The sequence below is a fragment of the Canis aureus genome, chromosome 33 (assembly GCF_053574225.1).
Source record: "Canis aureus isolate CA01 chromosome 33, VMU_Caureus_v.1.0, whole genome shotgun sequence".
In the NCBI taxonomy this organism is placed as follows: Eukaryota; Metazoa; Chordata; class Mammalia; order Carnivora; family Canidae; genus Canis; species Canis aureus.
This window is the reverse complement of record NC_135643.1, coordinates 886,102-898,949: the sequence shown is the minus strand read 5'-3', so window position 1 is coordinate 898,949 and position 12,848 is coordinate 886,102. Positions and strand designations below refer to the sequence as shown.

The window sequence follows — 12,848 nt, the reverse complement described above, 5'->3', positions numbered from 1 at the left end:
TTTGTGCTCATCTTTCAGATATCTCTCCTTTAACGTCAGAAATTTGGTAGAGTTCAGGGGTATCTGGGTGGCTCAGTTGGTTAAGCATCTGCCTTCATCTCAGGCTGTGATCCTGGGTCCCTGAGATTGAACCCCCTCAGCAGGGAGTCTGCTTCTCCTGCCTCTCTCTGCTTGTGCTTTCTCTTTTGTTCTCTCTCAAATAAAATTTTAAAAAAAGGTTTCCCAGGCAGACAGAAGTTAAAGGAATTCATGACCACTAAATCATTCTACAAGAAATATTAAAGGGGACTTTTTGAGTGGAAAGGAAAGATTGCAAGTGAGAGGAAGAAAGGTATGAAGCACAAAAGTAGTAAAAAAAAAAAATACATGTGTCTGTTAAAATAATTAAAAGAACTCACAAAAATAAAAAAATAAAAAATAAATAAAAGAACTCACAAAATAAAAGGATGTAAGTAAAGTATGAGACCATATGCCTAAAATGTGAGGGGCAGGAGGAGAGGAGTAAAGAATAGATTTAAACTTAAGTGACCACCAACTTAATATAGAGTGTTATATAGAAGCTGTTGTGAACAAACCACAAATCAAAAACCAGTAATAGTAATGCAAAAACTAAAGAAAAAGGAATCCAAATATATCACTGAAGAAGGCCAACTAACTATAAGAAAGCAAGGAAAGAAAAGAACTATAAAAACAACCATAAGTAACAAAATGGCAATAAATGCAGGTCTATCAACAACTATTTTGAATGTAAACGGACTAAACGTGCCAGGGGACACTGGGGTGGCTCAGTCAGTTAAGTGTCTGACTCTTGGTTTCAGCTTAGGTTGTGATCTCAGAGTTGTGAGATCAAGTTCCACATCAGCTCTACACGGGGTGCAGAGTCTGCTTGAATTCTCTTTCCTCCTCCCTTTGCCCCTCTCTCCACTCTGCAAACACTCTCTGTGAAATAATCTTAAAAAAAAAAAAAAAAAAAAAAAAAGGACACAGGGTGACAGATTGGATTAAAAAAGACAAAACAAAAAACCAAGAGAGGCACCTGTGTGGCTCAGTGGTTGAGTGTCTGCCTTTGCAGGTCATGATCCCGGGGTCCTAGGATCAAGTTCCACACCGGGCTCCCCACAGGGAGCCTGCTTCTACCTCTGCCTGTGTCTCTGCCCCTCTTCTCCATGTCTCTCATGAATAACTAGATAAATCTTAAAAACATACACACAAAAATAAAAGACTCATCAGCAAGAGTGGGGGAAGATGGTGGCAGAGTAGGAGGACTCTATGGGCTCACCTTGTTCCACAATACAACTAAATAACTATCAAATCATCCTCAATACCCCAAAAATCCATCTGAAGACTTACACAACTCCACAACTAAAGGTAGAGAAAGCTATGTTAAAGAAGGTAGGAAGTGCAAAGACAGGTTTGAGAAAGAAAATGGAGCATAGCTGCCATGGTGGGGAGGTAGTTCCAGCTGTGGAGAAAGGCAAGACACATACTGGCACACAGAGGAGCCCACATAGGGAAGACAATTCCCCAAAGCAACTGGCTTGAAAAGTGAGAGGGGCTGATTTCATGAGTTCTTGCAGCCAACAGGGTTTAAAACCTGGATTTTTTTTTTAATAACTAAGTTTTTATTTGACATCGGATTTCAATTTCCTATATTTGCATAATAATTAAAACTGACTTCTCATGGTGAATTATTCACAACTGCATGCTAGCACAACTGATACCCATTTCATTCTCCACTTAAAATCCAATTCTTGCTTTGTCATAACACCAGGAAGGAAAGAGCTGCTGGTCCTTGAGAGCAAAATGAGGATGTGTGTACATAAAACATGGTGGGTTCTCCTTACATCATGGTTTGTAGGACAATGTTTGGTTTGGTAAATAAGATAGAAAAGGGTAAGAAGAAAGAATAGGATCTGTTATAAAAGAAACATGAATGCATTTCAGTGATCCACATGGTTTAAACTGCTGAGCCGGTAACCCTGTGCATTCTTTGCCACATAACTGATAGGTGTTAGGATCCAGAATCTGAGGGTGGAAAGGAAGGTACCATTTAGCCAGCCCCACCTAGTTTCTGGCTAAGGAAAAGGTTCAGGGAACTTCGGTGAATGGCTACACAGGGATAGACACTCAGGCTTTCAGACCCAGATCCTTAGTACTTGGTGTAAACTCATTTCCTGGTCCTCTGCATAAACTTGAGGTATGTTAATCAATTAAAGCCTGCAAAAAAAAAAAAAAAAAGCCTGGAAATTTAAAGGTCAGTAGTGGGTTTGGCTCTGGGAGAGCCCAGAACATTGGGACTGCTCTTGAGGAGAAGGCAGGTCAAATGGCCGGGGGACATAGAGTGGAAAGAGCGATCTGAAGCATGCCTGGGGCATACAGTGAGGAGGTTATTCACTCATCTCAGAGAGTGTCCCAGAGAGGTAGTGCACATGGATGGACTCCTCTGAGAACAAAAGAACTGGCTGGTGCTATTTCTCTTCCTCCATCCTTCAACATAACCACAGGACCCATCTGCAGAATCAACATAGCACCAATACTCGCTACCTAACTTCCTTACATCAAGTCCCAGCCTCCTGCACTCCAGTGGAACTGCCCTTTAAAGCCATACTCACCTACCTCAGTGGCAGCACAGTGTGGAGGGGGGCCCTCCCCCACAGGACTTGTCCAACCCTCTGCCAACACCATGTTTCCCAACCCAGGATTTTTGTGAGGCTTTGGTTCTGATGGTGGTAGCAACAAGCAAACAAGAGAACACCTACTAAAAACTCACACCAGTCAGGCCAGGGATGAAACGCTGCCCACAACAAGCAAATAGAAACTCTGCAGATGACTGGCCTGAAGGATAAAACAGCTAGTTCACAACAGCATGCAGCACATATTGGAGACACTCTCTGAAGTGCCAGGCCTTGGAGAACAGGGGACACTATACTGCAGGACATACAGGACTACTTCATCATAAGACCATTACCCTCAAGAACAGGAAAGGTAGCTGACCATCCTATAACACAGAAACAAGCACAAAGACTTAGACAAGAGGAGAAGGCAAAGGAATATGTTTCAAATGAAAGAATAGGACAAGACCATGGCTAGAGATTTAAGCAAAACAGATACAAGTAATGTACCTGATAAAAGAATTTAAAGTAACGATCATAGAGGTGCCTGGGTGGCTCAGTCAGTTAAGCTTCTGACTCTTGATTCAAATCCAGATCACGATCTCAGGATTGTGAGATTGAGCCTCACATCAGGCTCTGCACTGGGCATGGAGCCTACTTTGGATTCTCTCTCCTGTCCCCACCCCTCTAAATAAGTAAGTAGTGATCATAAAGATACTCATTGGACTTGACAAGAGTAGAAAATATCAGTAAGACCCTTAACACAGAGATAAGGAATAACCTAGCAGAGACAAAGGTTCATGATACAAAATGAGAAACATGTTTGGTGTAATGACCAGCAGCACAGGAATGAATTAATGATCTGGAAAACGGAGTAATGGAAAGTAATCAAGCTGAACAAAAGAGAAGAAAGAATTATGCAAAACAGGTACAGACTTAGGGAACTCAGTGATTCCATCAAACACAATATTTGTATCATGGCATCCCAGAAGATGAGAAAAGGGGGAAGAAACATTTAAGAAAATATAGCTTCCCTATTCTGGGGGAAGGAAACAAATATCCAGATCCAGGAGGTAATCAACAAAATCAACAAGAGGAGATCCACACCAAGAGATATTATAATTAAAATGGCAAAATGTAATAGAAACAGTCAAAATTTTAAAGCAGCAAGACCCATAGTTACATACAAGGAAGTCTCATAAGTCTATCAGATTTTTCAGCAGAAACTTGGCAAACCAGAAAAGAATAGCATGATATATTCAAAGTGTTGAATGGGAAAAATCTGCAGCCAAGAATATGCTATTCAGCAAGGTTTTCAGAATAGATGGAGAGATTAAAGAGTTTCCAAAACAAAAATGAAAGGAGTTCATGACCATAAACTGACCCTAATTATTAAAGGGGATTCTGAATGGCAAGACCAAAAGTGACAATATGGAAATAGGAAACACAAAAGCAGCAAAAATGAATATTTCTGTAAAAAATCAGTCAAGGAACTCACAAACTAAAAGGATGTAAAATATGACACCATACATCTAAACATGGGGAAAAAAGGAGTAAAAACGTATTTGTATTCAAAGTTAAAAGACTGTCATATAATATAGATGGTTATATACAGAAGAGGTTATATACAACTCAAATGATAACCACAAATCAAAAATCAGTAATAGAGATGTAAAGAATAAAGAAAAAGAAATCCAAATATATCATTAGAGAAAACCAGCAAACCATGAAGGAGAGAAAAAGAAGAAAGGATTGATAGAGTAGGCAGTCAGTTAGACATAAGCTGGAGGCAAAGGTAGTGATAAATAGCTGACACATTAGAAGACTCAGCACAATATCCTGACTTGTAGCTTTTAATATCCTGTCTTACTGGCTTCCAACACCCTGGAGGTGACAAACAAGAGCCACAGATGCAGAACATGCACTCTTCTCTTTAATCTCTACCCTAGAAAACTCGTAACTTCATTTATAATATATTTACATTGTGGTTTTGACCACCCCCCATGGGAGAAGGAAGATGGCCAGGACAGTTCCAGCAAGAACCTTGTGGGGCCAAAAACTCCCCCTCTCAACCAAAAGGAGGAGTCTCTTAGATGACAAGAAACAACTTCAGTTGGGACTTCCCTAGCAATGATCCATAACCTCTCCAAACATAAAAAGAAAAAACATCCATCCCTAAGCCCAGTGCAGTTGCCACCCTTGGGCCTACTCACTCTCCCACCTTGACTGTGTATCATTCTCAATAAGCTGCTTTGTGCTTGCTTGCTACTTTTCTTCTGGTTGTCTTTGAGTGCATATCCTCATGTAAATCTCTCATGGGGAATTCAAGAACCAAAACTTCCATTCACACAACATAGACTCTCCCACTGGTAAGGTCTTCAGAGGAAAATTGAGAAACCAAAAACAATAAAATGACATAATTCCATAAACGTAATCCCATAAACTTTAAATGTAAATATCCTAAGCACTCCAATCAAAAGACATATAATGACAGAATGGATAAAAAAAAAAAGTAAGACATCTTTGTGCAACCCACAGGAGACTTATTTTAGACCTAAAGACACCACAGATTGAGAATGAGAAAATGGAAAAAACATCTATCATGCAAATGGATGTAAAAGAAAGCTGGAGTAGTGATACTTAAAATATATTTTAAAACAAAGACTGTATGAAAAGGCAAAGGACACTACATATTAATAAAGGAGAAAACCAAACCAGAAGATATAACATCATAAATATTTATGCACCCAACATAGGAGCACCCAAATACATAAAACAAACAAAATAACTGATAGCAATACAATCATAGTAGAGGAATTTAGTACCCCACTAACATCAATGGACAGATATCCAATCAGAAAATCAACAAGAAAACAATGGCTTTGAATGACACACTAGACCATGTAAATCTAATACATATACATAGAACAGTCCCATCTTAATACATCAGAATACACACAATTTTCAAGTGCACACAGAGCAAGTCCTAGAATATTAGGCCACAAACCAAGTCTATACAAAATCAAAAAGATCCAGGATGCCTGGGTGGCTCAACGGTTGAACACCTGCCTTCAGCTCAGGGCGTGATCCTATGGTCCCAGGATTAAGTCCCACATCGGGCTCCCCAGAGGGAGCCTGCTTCTTTCTCTGCCTGTGTCTCTGCCTCTCTCTCTCTCTCTCTCTCTGTGTGTCTCATGAATAAATAAAATCTTTAAAAAATTTTCAAAAATATCCAAGTCATACCATGTATCCTCTCTGACCATAATGCTATGAAACCAGAAATGAACCACAAAATCTGGAAAGACCACAAATATATGAAGGTTAAGTTGCATGCTACTAAATAATAAATAGGCTAACCAGGAAATCAAGAAAGAAACCAAGGATAGAAACAAATGAAAGTGAAAACACAATGGTCCAAAAACTTTGGGACACACCAAAACTGTTCTAAGAGGAAAGTTTAGAGCAACACAGGCCTATCTCAAGAAGGAAGAAAAATCTCAAATAAATAATTTAAGCCCCACATATAAAGATGCTGGATAAAGAACAAATAAAAACCCAAGGGGTATCCCGTGTGGCTCAGTGGTTTAGCGCCGCCTTCAGCCCAGGGCCTGATCTTGGAGACTCGGGATCGAGTCCCACATCAGGATCCTTGCATGGAGCCTGCTTCTCTCTCCGCCTCTCTGCCTCTCTCTCTGTCTCTAATAAATAATAAAAATCTTTAAAAAAAATTAAAACAAACAAAAACCCAAAACCAGTAGAAGGAAGGAAACAATAAAAATTAGAACAGAAATAAATGAAATAGAAACCAAAAAATAACCCCAAGAGAACAGATCAACAAAATTAATAAACCTTTTGCCAGACTCAGCCAAAAAGAAAGAAAACTCAAATAAACAAAATCACAAGTGAAAGAGAAAAAATAACTGACACCACAGAAATACAAAAGCTTGTAAGAGAATATTATGAAAAATTATATGCCACCAATGTCCCCACTGCATCAGGAAGAAACAGAAAATTTAGACAGATTACAGCAATGAGATTGAATCAGTAATCAAAGAATTCCCAACAAACAAAAGTCCAGGACCAGACGGCTTCACAGGAGAATGTGAATTCTACCAAACATTTACAGAAGAATTAATACCCGCTTTTCTCAAATTATTCCACAAAATACAAAAGGAAGGAAAAGTTCTATTCTCATTCTATGAGGCCAGCATTACTTGGATACCAACCAAAACCAGAAAAAAAACCACTACAAAATAAGAGAACTGCAGGCCAGTATCTCTAATGAACATAGATACAAAAATCTTCCACAAAATACTAGCAAACCCAAATCCAACAATATATTAAAAAACAATCATTCACTATTATCAAGTTGCATTTATTCCTGGGTTGCAAGAGAGTTCAATATTGGCAGTCAATTAATGTGGTATATCACGAATCCATAAGAGAAAAGGTAAGAACCGTATGATCATTTCAACAGATGTAGCAAAAACATTTGACAAAGTAAAACATTCATTCGTGATAAAAACCCTCAACAAAGTAGGTCTAGAGGGAACATACCTCAATGTAATAAAGACTTTGTACCCAAAAAAAAAAAAAAAAAAAACACACACAAAAAACAAAAAAACCCACACCTAACATCAAACTCAATAAAGAAAAACTGAGAACTATCCCCCTATGGTCAGGAACAAGAGAAGGGTATCACCTCTAACCAATTTTTTCAACACAGTACAGGAAGTCCTAGCTACTGCAATCACAACTAAAGAAATAAAAGGCATTCAAATTGGTAATGAAGAAGGAAAACTCTAATTGCAGTTGACATGATACTATAGATAGAAAACCCTAAAGACCGCACCAAAAAACTACTAGAACCGATAAATGAATTCAATAAGTCACAGGATACAAACAATAAAATACCTAGAAATTGACCTTAACCAAGAAGATCAAAGACTTGTACTATGAAAAGCATAAAACACTGAAAGAAACTAAAGGCAACAGAAATAAATGGAAAGACATTCCACGTTCATGGGCTAGATGAACAACTATTGTTAAAATGTCCATACTACCCAAAGTAGTCTACAAATTTAATGCAATCTCTATCAATACAACAAAAGCATTTTTCACAGAGGTAGAACAATCCTAAAATTTGTAAAGAACCACAAAGACCCCAAAAGCAAAAGCAATCTTGAAAAAGAAAATTAAAGCTGGAGGTATCACAATTTCAGATTTTTAGTTACATTACAAAGCTGTAGTAATCAAAACATGATGGTAATGGCACAAAAAACACACAGGGTCACTTGGGTGGCTCAGTTAAGTGTCTTGACTCTTGACTTCAGCTCAGGTCATGATCTCTGGGTTGTGAGACTGAGCCTGTGCCAGGCTCTGCACTGGGCACAGAGCCTGCTTAAGATTCTTCTTTTCCTTCTGCCACTCCTCACCTCTCTTAAAAAATAATAGACACATAGGTGGATGGAAAAGAACAGAAAACCCAGAAATAAACCCACAATTATATGGTAAATTAATGTTCAACAAAGGAGAAGAATATGCAATAGGAAAAAAAAAAGTCTCTTCAACAAAACGGTGTTAGCAAAACTAGAATAGCTACGTGCAAAAGAATGAAACTGGCCCACTTTCTTACATCATACACAAAATAAACTCAAAATGGATTAAAGACCTGAAACCATAAAAATCCTAGAAGAGAGCACAGTCAGTAATCTCCTCTGACATCAGCTGTAGCAACATTTTTCTAGATATGTCTCCTGAGGCAAGGGAAACAAAAGCAAACACAAACCATTGGGACTACATCAAAATAAAAAGCTTCTGCACAGAAAAGGAAACAGTCAAGACTAAAATGCAACCTAGATATTTTGCAAATAATACATCTGATAAATAGTATTCGGAATACATAAAGAACTTAAGACAACACCAATAGGGCAGCCCTGGTGGTGCAGTGGTTTAGCGCCACCTGCAGCCCAGGGCCTGATCCTGGAAGCCCAGGATCGAGTCCCACGTTGGGCTCCCTACATGGAGCCTGCTTCTCCCTCTGCCTGTGTCTCTGCCTCTCTCTCTCTCTCTCTCTCTCTCTCTCTGTGTCTCTATGAATAAATAAATAAAAAATCTTTTTTTAAAAAAAAAGACAATGCCAATAAAACAAATAATCCAATGAAAAAAAATGGGCAGAAGACATGAACAGACATTTCTCCAAAGAAAACATAGAGATGGTCAACAAACATGAAAAGATGTTCAACATCACTCATCATCAGGGAAATGCAAAACAAAATCACAATGAGATATCACCTCACAACTGTCAGAATGGCTAAAATAAAAAACACAAGAAACAACAAGTGTTGGCAAGGATACAGAGCAATAGGAACCTTCATGCACTGTTGGTAAGAAAGCAATATGGTCCAGCCTCTATGGTAAAGAGTACAGAGGTCTGGAAGTTCCTCAAAAAATTAAAAATACAGCTACCATATGACTCGGTAATCACACTACTGGATATTTACACACAGAATATTAAAACACTAATTCAAATGGATATATACACTCCTATGTTTATTGCAGCATTATTTACAATAGTCAAATTATGAACACAGCTCAAGTGTTCATCCATACATGAGTGGATAAAAACAACACGATATATACATAAAATGGAGTGTTATTTAGCCATAAAAAAGAATGAAATCGGGCAGCCCTGGTGGCGCAGCAGTTTAGTGCTGCCTGCAGCCCCGGGGTGTGATCCTGGAGACCCGGGATCGAGTCCCACGTCAGGCTCCCTGAATGGAGCCTGCTTCTCCCTCTGCCTGTGTCTCTGCCTCTCTCTCTCTGTCTCTCATGAATAAATAAAATCTTTTTAAAAAAAAGAAGGAAATCTTACCTTTTGCAAACAACATGGATGGACATAGAGTGTATAATGCTAAGCAAAAGAAGTCAGAGAAAGACATATGCCAATGATTTTACTAACAGGTGGAATTTGAGATACAAATGAATGAAGGAATAAAAAGAGACAATGCAACAATGCAAATAACTATAGAGAACAGATGGTTACCAGAGGGGAGGTGGAGGTGGAGAGGTGAAATAGGTAAAAGGGATTAAGAGTACACTTATCTTGATGAGCACTGGGCAATATATGGAATTGTTGAATCATTATATCGTATGCCTGAAACTAATACAACACTGTACGCTAACTATAGTGGAATGAAAATAAAGTTTTTGGAATAAGATATTGCACAATCTTACTGAAAATCACTGAACTGGGGCTCCTGGGTAGCTCAGTTGGTTAAGCATCTGACTCTTGACTTCAGTTCAGGTCATCAGGTAGAGTAGCTAGATCTAGCCCCAAATCAGGCACTGGGCATGGAGCCTGCTTGGGATTCTCCATCTCCCTCTGCCCGCCACCCACCCTCCCTAAGCTCATGCATGCATTCTCTCTCTCTCAAACAAAACATAACAAAACCAAAAACAAACAAAACCCCGAACTGTATACTGTAAAAGGATAAATTTTTTGGTATCTAAATTATACCTCAATTAATTACATTGTGAAAAACAAAGGTTTTACAAGCTTTTGGGGGCGGCCCCAGTGGCTCAGCGGTTTAGTGCCACCTTCGGCCCAGGGTGTGATCCTGGAGATCCAGGATCGAGTCCGATGTCAGGCCCCCTGCATGGAGCCTGCTTCTCCCTCTGCCTGTGTCTCTGCCCCTCTCTCTCTCTCTGTCTCTAATAAATAAAATCTTAAAAAATAAATAAAATAAAAGCTTTTGGTTGATAACAGAATTTAAATGTGGAATAAATGTGTAAATAAGTATAATTTCAGGATAAGATGTAAATGATAATTCTCAAAAGAGAAGTTAAATAATATAAAATAATAATCTGAAAACAGTAAACTACCTGTATGTCCCAGATTATGCAACAGAATCAGGAAACAGGAGGAAATGCATGAAAGAAAGTGATTTTCTCATCTTACAAAAGAACAACCAGAAAATAATATTTATGGTTGATGTAAATAATGGGAAACTATAAGGTAAAAGAAATGTTTATGGAGTACTAACAAAATGTAAAACAATGGTACTCCTTTCAGGTCACGTAAGAAAAGTGTTCAAGAAAAGACATTTTTTAAAGTGAGAAAGAAATCTAGGTATGCCAACTGCTAGAGTCCCTGTGGAAAAAAGTATGTAGGTTCTTCCAAAAGTTAAAAATAGAACTACTGGGCAGCCCAAGTGGTTCAGCGGTTTAGCGCCACCTGTAGCCCAGGGCGTGATCCTGGAGTCCCATGTCAGGCTCCCTGCATGGAGCCTGCTTCTCCCTCTGCCTGTGTCTCTGCCTCTGCCTCTCTCTCTATTAAATAAATAAAACCTTTAAAAAAAATAGAACTACTATATGATCCAGTAATCACACTACTGGGTATTTAAGCAAAGAATATGAATATGCTAATTCAAAAAGATATATGCACCCTTGTATTTATTGCAGCATTATTTACAATAGCCAAATCATGGAAACAGCACAAGTGTCCATCCATAGATGAATGTATAAAAAATATGTGGGGTGTGGATGCTCGGGTGGCTCAGCGGTTGAGTATCTGCCTTCAGTTGAGCGTGATCCTGGAATCCAGGATCAAGTTCCACATTGGGCTCCTTGCAGGGAGCCTGCTTCTCCCTCTGCCTGTGTCTCTTGTGGAGGCCGAGAAAATTAAGGCCATTCCACTTTAAGTTCAGAGTTAGCACAAGTACAGCCATCCCAGGCCCCTGTGAATAAGAGCTGAACTTTACCTTACTTCAGTTATAGGAAGAAAACAGCTTACAGCTTAACATCCTAGAAAGCCCCATATTAGAATGAGAACAGAGCTCAATGCCCTTGAAAGCCCCATATCAGAATGTAAACAGAACTTGAGAAATTCCTCCACCCCTTCTGGAGGACCCCCTAGACCAGCCCTTAAAACTAAGCTGAAACCCACCTCGGGGTCCAAGTCCCTGCTGTGTCGGGTATACTTGGACCCAAGCTCGAGCTTATAAATAAACCCTCGTGGGCAGCCCCAGTGGCGCAGCGGTTTAGCGCAGCCTGCAGCCCGTGGTGTGATCCTGGAGGCCCAGGATTGAGTCCCACATAGGGCTTTCTGCATGGAACCTGCTTCTCCCTCTGCCTGTGTCTCCGCCTCTCTCTTGCTCTCTCTGAATGAATAAATAAATCTTTAAAAAACAAATAAATAAATAAACCCTCGTGTGTTTGCATCGGTGTTGGCTCCTTGGTGGTTTCTCGGATTCGCAATCTTGGGCACAACATCTGTCCCTCTCCTCTGTGTCTCTCATGAATAAATAAATAAAATCTTAAAAAAATATATGTGTAGGATGTGTGTGTTTTACAATAACATGGATGGATCTAGAGAATAATACTAAGCAAAATAAGTCACTCAGATAAGACAAATACTGTACGATCTCACTCATATGTGGAATATAAGAAACAAACAAAAATACAAAGGAAAAAGAGACAAACCAAAACACTGACCCTTAACTATAGGGAACAAACTGACGGTTCCCAGAGGAGGTGAGTAGGGGATGTGTGAAATAGGTGAAGAAGATCAAGAATGCATTTATCGTGATGAGCACTGAATAATGTACATGATTTTTTTTAAAGATTTACTTGACAGAGTGAGAAAGCACACAAGCAGGGGCAGCAGCAGAGGGAGAAGGAGAAGTAGGCTCCCTGCTCACCAGGGAGCTCGACATGGCCCTCTATCCCAGAATCCCGGGATCACAATCTGAAAGAAAGGCAGATGCTCAATTGACTAAGCCACCCAGAGGCCCCTGGAAATGATTTTTCAATCACTATATTGTACACCTGAAACTAATAGAACACTGTATGTTAACTATGCTGGAATTTAAAAAAATAAATTAAACAAAGAAAACAAAATAGCAAGAAAGCATTTTTAAAAGCTTTACAGATTACCAATTATTCAGTAAATAAATTTACCCATTAAAAGTCCTTTACATATGACATTTTAAGGTATCTGCATATAACCCATTTAAAACAAATAGCTCTAGAAAGCTTAAGTGGAAAAGGTAAAGATTAAAGGAAAACAAAGGTTACATCAAAATAGAACGCAAAATGTAAAAACATCACGAGAAAAGAGGATCATTTAAAAAAATCCACAAGTAATACAATTTTATACTCTAAAAGTGCTAAAATATATATAAAGTAAAAACTGTTAAACATGCAAAAAGAAGTAGATATAAATTCAGAAGTAGA

The 12,848-nt window shown here is 38.8% G+C and overlaps 1 protein-coding gene and 1 long non-coding RNA gene across 11 annotated transcripts in view; both read right to left on the bottom strand.

Moving 5' to 3' along the window:
* ART3 (ADP-ribosyltransferase 3 (inactive)) overlaps nt 1–12,848 on the bottom strand; it is a 207,122-nt gene that overhangs the window by 97,521 nt on the left and 96,753 nt on the right. The gene's annotated exons all lie outside the window — the stretch shown is intronic.
* Nucleotides 1–12,848, bottom strand: part of LOC144304097 (uncharacterized) — a 109,024-nt gene that overhangs the window by 32,009 nt on the left and 64,167 nt on the right. The window lies entirely within an intron of this gene.